The sequence below is a fragment of the Limulus polyphemus genome, unplaced genomic scaffold (assembly GCF_000517525.1).
Source record: "Limulus polyphemus unplaced genomic scaffold, Limulus_polyphemus-2.1.2 Scaffold523, whole genome shotgun sequence".
NCBI lineage: Eukaryota > Metazoa > Arthropoda > Merostomata > Xiphosura > Limulidae > Limulus > Limulus polyphemus.
In genome coordinates, this window is record NW_013666133.1 from 322,286 (window position 1) to 330,154 (window position 7,869).

A 7,869-nucleotide genomic window follows, 5' to 3' on the forward strand; every position below is an offset into this window, starting at 1 on the left:
ACTAAAATAGTCATATTTTCTGCTGTTGTGTCAGAAGTGATAGGCTAGACTAGAGAGGTCACAGCTAGTCAACATTACCTACCACCAACTCTTGAGCTAATGTTTACCAGAGAATAGTGGGATTGAGCGCACTTTATGATGCCGCCACTGCTGAAAGGTCAAGCATGTTCGAGGGTGTGTTTCGACCCTGCGATACGCAGATTGCGAGATGAGCGCCCTAAGCACCAGACAAAGCTTACTTACATGTGATCAATTCGATAATTTTTATAGAAAAATGAAAGAATTGATATGGACAATGATATGCATTACTATAATAAAATTGGCAATCTATAACTGCAAACGGCTCCCAGGTGGGTCAGGGGAAAGCTTCAGGGCTTCTAATGTTAACATACGGGGTTAAAGCTTTACAACGGATACAGACCAGGTAACCTTTGTGCATCTTTGCGCTAAATCAAACAACAATTATATATATTTCTGTGAGAAACGATTATACTTTAAAGATCATTGTTACTATAAACTAGTATAAAACGAAATATGCGATCTCTACATTGGATCAAAATTGTGTTTTATTCAATTATGATATTTAAAAGGAAGAAGGATCAACAGAGAAAAATTAGCATTAGAAAAAAAAAAGTCCATTTGTTCTGATCAAAGAAAGTCCAGTTTTTGAACGTGCTGAGGTAATTGTTTCTTTTCTGGTGTCATATGTTATTCAAGTGAAAAATGGCATTTCATCTTACTTAAGCTGAATGGAAAGAAAAATTTTTTTTTACGGATCCATGTCTTTCATTTAGTGATATTTTGGAGTATATTTACGGATCCATGTCTTTCATTTAGTGATATTTTGGAGTATATATTTTTTTGGTTTGCAAAAATAATGACAATAAACTTGTACACTCACCGCAGATATATCTCAATAAATATAAAAGTACTATTTCAAATTATGTTTTTAAATTAAAATTTTTTATATTTCACTCTGGAGTATAGGGTTATCAGCTGGCGTTTAAACATAAACACAAACCAAGTATAATATCAATTACTTGAATATTAAGAGTCTAATCTTCTTTATACGCTATGAGCAGATAGATACACTAATGATGATCCACACAAATAGGTTTTTCCCCCTTTTGCCAATTAGTTACTTAATACTGAGTTTCTGATCTTGCTTGAAACACAACTTTAATTAAAGTATATTTAATCTTAAAGGCTTTCCCCTATTTTTCTACTGAATTGCTTTAACTGAGATTTTGTAACATTGGGAGCTAACCTACGAGATAATCTACAACCAAGTTTTAAGATGTATTGAAGTATTGAAAAACCAGATGTAAGCCAACTGCTAGCTTATCACTTAATTACCTCAGCTACCAGTGTTTGAGTTTTGAAGATATGCTGCCTTTGAGCACAGAGAAGATATAAAAACAGAAGATATATATAAATCTCGTGGAAACAAGAAGGCCTTCACATCCTGATTTTCACTTTTAGCAACTGATACCAATCTTTAATTTGAAATAAAAGTCATCAAAGGCTGTTATTATATCAAATAATTATATTTAGAAATTTCATTACGTAGGGATCTTAACGTCAATAAGGAATACAATCTTGTACACACTTGTCGAAAAATAAATAAAGATACAACAATTAATTTTATTTTTAGATTATTTTTTGAGGGGTGGAGAGAGTGTCAGAAATTTACTGTTTTATATAAATATCATCGCAGAGACAATGCAGTTTGATTCAAAATTGAATTTCTTCAGGAATACTAGGTGAATTAATAAAATGCTCAGCACAGGCTTTCTTCACATCTACGATATGCGTTGATATAATGTATTCCGTAAATTACTGATGCACGGGACTGCCGGTTCTTCTAATTATTAGTAACGAGACATTCTATTTTATTTCATTGTTAGTTTTGTGCTGTTGCGCTAATGGGTCTCTTTCATTCAGGGTTATTTTGACTTCTGAATAGGCACATTGTTATTTCATAAGGCCCCCCCCCAGTGGCACAGCGGTATGTCTGTGGACTTCCAACGCTAGAATCCGGGTTTCGATACCCGTGGTGGGCAGAGCGCAGATAGCCCATTGTGTAGCTTTGTGCTTAATTACAATTACAAACAAACAAACAATTATTTCAGGAAGATTTGCAGAATCGTTACAATATAAACAAATTGTTTTGGCCTTGGATTTCAAGAATTGATAATTTTTTTCAAATAAGGTCATGAATCGTGTTTAGTTCATATACATAAACGCACAAATAGACGTAGCATACGTCACTGGATCAACTGAAGTGTTAAGTAAGCAACACTAAGAACAAAGTATATAAAAAAAGGCATTCATCATTCAAAGAAACAAGATTAAGATACCAAAAATACAAAGTATCAGAATACCTATTTCAATAAGATTAAAATTATTTGAGTAATATTTTTTTTTTGCTACAGTAAAAACTACGTAACAGCAATAGTCAGTTGAATTACTTTGTTTCCTGTAACTTTTGACGAGTAATTATAATATTTGCTACCACTCTGTATAGCTAGATAACAGGGCATATGTAAAAGCTTTTAGCCACATAATTTGAGAGACATAAATTATGTGAAAAATCTCGGCAGCGCCATTTTAACGCTATCCAGAGAGATTTGATATTAAATATTTTATGCTCGGTTTGTCACTGAATTATTAAAAGTTTTTAAACTTTGACTTATATAAAATGTTGTGTAACCGCTTGTACGTAACGCTAAAAAAGATTTCACTTTTTTAAAAAATCCTGAATAGGAGTTTAAAATAGTTTGTCGCAGTATAGTGGTCTTAAATTACATCTTTTGGAATTTTTATAAAGCATTTAAGGAACTGCGGTAGCGACTGTGAAACAAGGCATAGCTAACTTTATTGAAAAGTTATTAATGGTTTATTGCAGTTTTATCTCTTATCATTTAAAGACTCGCGAAAACAAATTCATAACGGTTCACGATTTAAGACGTTCTATAAGGCTTGAAGAAATATTTTCAGATCCATTTTGTTTTTAAAATCTTCTATTATGTTTAATGTAAATACCCATGAAGAAATTTTCAAATCACAATGTTAATTATTTAATATTTTAAATGTAATAAATAAGTGCTAACTAATTTGAGTGAATTTCGTTGTTGTACGGTATACTCCTTAATCCTTTAGAGAGTGACCATTAATCTTCAAATGATAACATGACCGTGACACATGATTCAGTTCTACACTCAATCTCTAGGGGTAATATGGTTTCGAGAACAAGGTAAATTTTTTCCTGATTTTGCCTCCACATGAAAGCACATTTGAAGTAATACAGATGTATGTCAACCATTAGTTTAGAGGTGAAAAACAGCGCTTGCAAGTGCTACCTCATACTCATCAAGAACTTTCTTTTATTAAGTGCTTAATTAGTACGAAATTTTGTCCAACGAAAACCAATTTATTTGACAAAATCACAATTACACTTTCTTCATTCAAATACATTTATATTTTTAGTTCTTTTTTCACATTCGTGTAATATCGATGTGAATCAAGTGTATCACTAAAATAACCATGTAATCTAGTGCCTTATTTCAAACACTAGACAGGAAGAGATAAATGAAGTAATAAAAAAAATTAAATGTGTGACGGACGAATAAAACCTGCATTTAGGAGCAAAATAAACGCCAGGACTTGTTTGTTTGTTTTGAATTTCGCGCAAAGCTACACCAGGGCTATCTGCGTTAGCCATCCCTAATTTAGCAGTGTAAGACTAGAGGGAAGGCAGCTAGTCATCACCACCAACCGCCAACTCTTCGGCTACTCTTTTACCAACGAATAGTGGGATTGACCGTTACATTATAACGTCCCCACGGCTGAAAGGGCGAGCATGTTTGGTGGGGTGGGGATTCGAACCCTCAGATTGCGAGTAGAGCGCCCTAACCACCTGGCCATGCCAGGCCGCTAGGACTTGTCTAAGAGGATATTCATCAAGTAGAAGTTAGTTAATACAGTAATTCAATGGAGTCTTGCACCGTCATTGAGGAAATACTTATGATACCGTAAATTATTTGTAGTTGGTAAGATACTGTGTTAAATTGTGAGACAGTAAAATATGTCCACTAACACCTGGTTAATGAAGCCATTTCTGTACACTATATACAGAAGTTTGTTTCAAATTCAGTACGATGCGAGCTGTATTTTATCGAAGAGGTTTGATTCTGGGTTTTAATCGGACAAAAAACGTACGTTCTAAAAGGTGTGATGTAAAATCGACTTCAGTCTTTTCTGCAGGCCTTGCAGAATTTACCAATCATCACGTATATCTTTTAAACTCGATAACAGATTGAAAGCCCAACAGAACAGGCCGTTAGTAACACGCATGGGCCGGGCGTGACTCGGTGGTTATCGTGACCGGACCGTGAACCTGAGTTTGCGGGACCGGTTTGCTTAATAACGTTGTAAATTATCAGTTCACAATGAGTGAGAAATATCTAACGACAATGTCTTCATTGCTGAAGTTGCCGCTATGTCAAGAATACAACGAGTTCTAATAATGCCATCACAATGTTAAGATTTTGCATTGTTCTGCCTTATGTAGCCACTTGGTTTATTCTCAGATCTCATTGGCTCATCACAAAACGGACTTACTCGAGAGTTTGTATGTAATGGATTAGAGTAAATTCGTATTATGATCTTCACGATCATACGGTTAATTAGGTTTCACAAGCCAGTCCAATATAAATCTCTTGTAGGTAAGAGATTAATAGATGTTGCTAGACAATTTAATTGATGCAATAATGAAGCAGTAATAATAATTTAGTACGTTCTTATTAAATAAAGTAATTTGTGCCTACCATACGTTGAGGGGTTGGTGACATCGTATACGGAATCAACCATGTGATATCACTACAAACTTGTTCTCACATTCCTGCTCGTTGAAGAGCAGTTACATTTTCACACAATTTTCGCCAAATAAGTTCAAATATTTGAAATGACGGATGTGGCCTGGTGGTTAGAAGGCCCTGACCACACGAATCCACGTGTTCTTTCGCGTTCCATTGCCTTAAAAATGCGTTTCGCACTTTGGGGCCGTAGGTGCGCAATAAGAGTGACAGTCAAATCTCAACATTAGGTCAGACAAGTGTAGCTAAAGAGATGGTAGCTGCCTTTTCTCTAGTTTTTCAGTTCAAAATTAGGAACAGCTATACGCATATAACTCTTATGTAGCTTTCTTCGAAAATTCTAAATAAAAAACAATATTTTTAAAGGACAGAAAAGTACCACCTTATGAATGGAAAATCGCAACAATTACAGTACTCGTATGTAATAACTGTAAAAGAGCATGCAACAGCGATGAAATCGTTTTCTTTTGCAGCCCCCCCCCATTCACTCCGCCCATAAGTGAACTCAAGTCGACTTGCTTAGTAGACATATTTCATGAATGTGAAACTAGAGTTGTTTTGAAAGTCTAACAACAAATAATTACTTTTCTTTTCATGAAATGGTCCATCAGTTAAAAATACTCTCGAGGTGTAATAGCATTTACAGAGCTATACTAAAGCAAGTTAAAAGTAGAACCATTATATAATCTTCTCAATTATATAATTAGGTTTTTGTTTGTTTATTGTTAACCACACAGATCGAAACCCGAATTTTAGCGTTATAAGCCCACAACCACAGGGGAGGAGATGAATTAGGCCATTCAGTCGTCAATTTTTAATAACACCTGCCTTAAACAGGGACGGTTCGTTTGTTTATTTGTAATTAAGCACAAAGCTACACAATGAGCTAACTGTGCTTGGCCAAACACGAGTATCGAAACCCGGTTCCTAGCGTTGTAAGCTTGCAGACATACCGCAGTGCCACTGAGGGGCCTAACAGGGATGGACTATACTACTTTTAAAATGAAGTACTAAAGATAAGATAGTATAATACAATATACATTGCTCTAAATTATTTTTACGCACCACTCACGTACGACGTAATTGTTATGATAATAAATGAATGGCTCTTATTCACACGCTAAGTGAATATAAGAAGCATACAATGATGTAGGACTTTATACAACAGTAATAAAGTACAAAATGCTTATGCTTTACTTACGTAAGTAAATAATAATGTATTAGGCAGAGCATTTACAGTAGTTTGTTTTTAAATCTCATAAACACCTGTTTAAAATGCGGTCTTGTACTTCTTAAACGTTTTCTAGTTTATGATATGATTTGTAGTAAAAGTATTACAGATAAGTATTCTTTAAACTTTCTAAATATAATTTACCATTCTTTAAAAAGGTATGTTTAGCTGTGAGGTAATAATATTCAAACCTACATAAGAATGCGTTTATGGCGTTATGTGGACGTTTGGTAAATATAGCAAGCTCCTTGTAATTACCACTCGCAACAGCATATTATGTTATCCAATTCGTTTTACTTTAGCAATTATTATAAGCGATAAAACTTGAGTATGTTAACATAAATGTTAATTAAAATCCTTAGCTTAGGTAGATTATTTACAATTATCTTGGAAAACCTAACTGTTCGAATTTTTCATTTAATTTGATGGTAGTTTCTACTATTAAGACCTGTATTTTAATTATCCTAGCTTAGTTTAACCATTTAGTTAAAATGAATACAAATACAAAACTAAAAGTAAAACTAGGTCACGCTCCTTTGGTCAACAACCTGAAAGTATGACGTAAAACCGTTTTTTTAAAGGATTTATAAGTCGTTGTTTTTTTGGTAATTATTGCTATTTGAAAGCTAGTTGGTGACTTATCAGAAGATAACTTCCCCCGTCCTTACTGAGACTTTGCAGTGACCTAATACAGTTGCATTGGCCATGAGTAAGAAATTGGATTTGTGTTGAGGCAAGTAAGTTATTGGCTTTTCTGATTTCTCTTATTTGTTCGTAATGGATAAAGTTTAAGCGGAAATGATTGGCTATATCTAAAACAAAACTAGAAAGAAACGGTATCTCGAATTACTAAACCGCTTTTCCTGCATAATTAAAATCAAATAATATCATGAAACCCTACATAAAATACTACCTATTATTACCCAACTTTGTCTTAATGTTCTGAAGGAAAAGCACTACACACAAATACTTATTTACTAACAGTGTCTTGGCCTTTTTCTTACATAAGTAACAACGAAAGTAGGGACAAACCCTATACATAAGCTATTGTAAATGCACATTTTAATGAAAGACTAAATGTAACAATTTTTACGAAAATCATCTATTTGACCATAGATGTATGTTCAGTATTACTTTGGATTAATTATGTATACATCTGAACGATTTTGACCAATTTTAATAGCTCCATTACTATCGTTTTGTGCAACAGCTGTCTTTAAACTGAAGATTCCAGTTTAAGGACAATTTTCAAAGAATCCTATTATGTTATGTTATGTTTATAACGTCAACCCTGCCCTAGTAAATCAGTTTTGAAAATAAAAATCCTAATACAGATTACTTTTCTTTAGCTCAGTTACACGTTTGAGGGCCCAGCATGGCCAGGTGGTTAAGGCACTCGACTCGCAATCTGAGGGTCGCGGGTTCGAATCACTGTCACACCAAACATGCTCGCCCTTTCAGCCGTGGGGGCGTTATAATGTGACGGTCAACCCCACTATTCGTTGGTAAAAGAGTAGCCCAAGAGTTGGCGGTGGGTGGTGATGACTAGCTGCTTTCCCTCTAGTCTTACACTGCTAATTAGGGACTTCTAGCACAGATAAACGTCGTGTAGCTTTGCGCAAAATTCAAAACAAACAAACAAACTATATGTGTGAAGTCACAAGTTTTAGTTTTAATACTGTATAAGAAATCTTTTTTTGAGATCAATTAGGTATCATATTTTTTATTATATAAACATGCTTTTATCAGCATATAACTGTT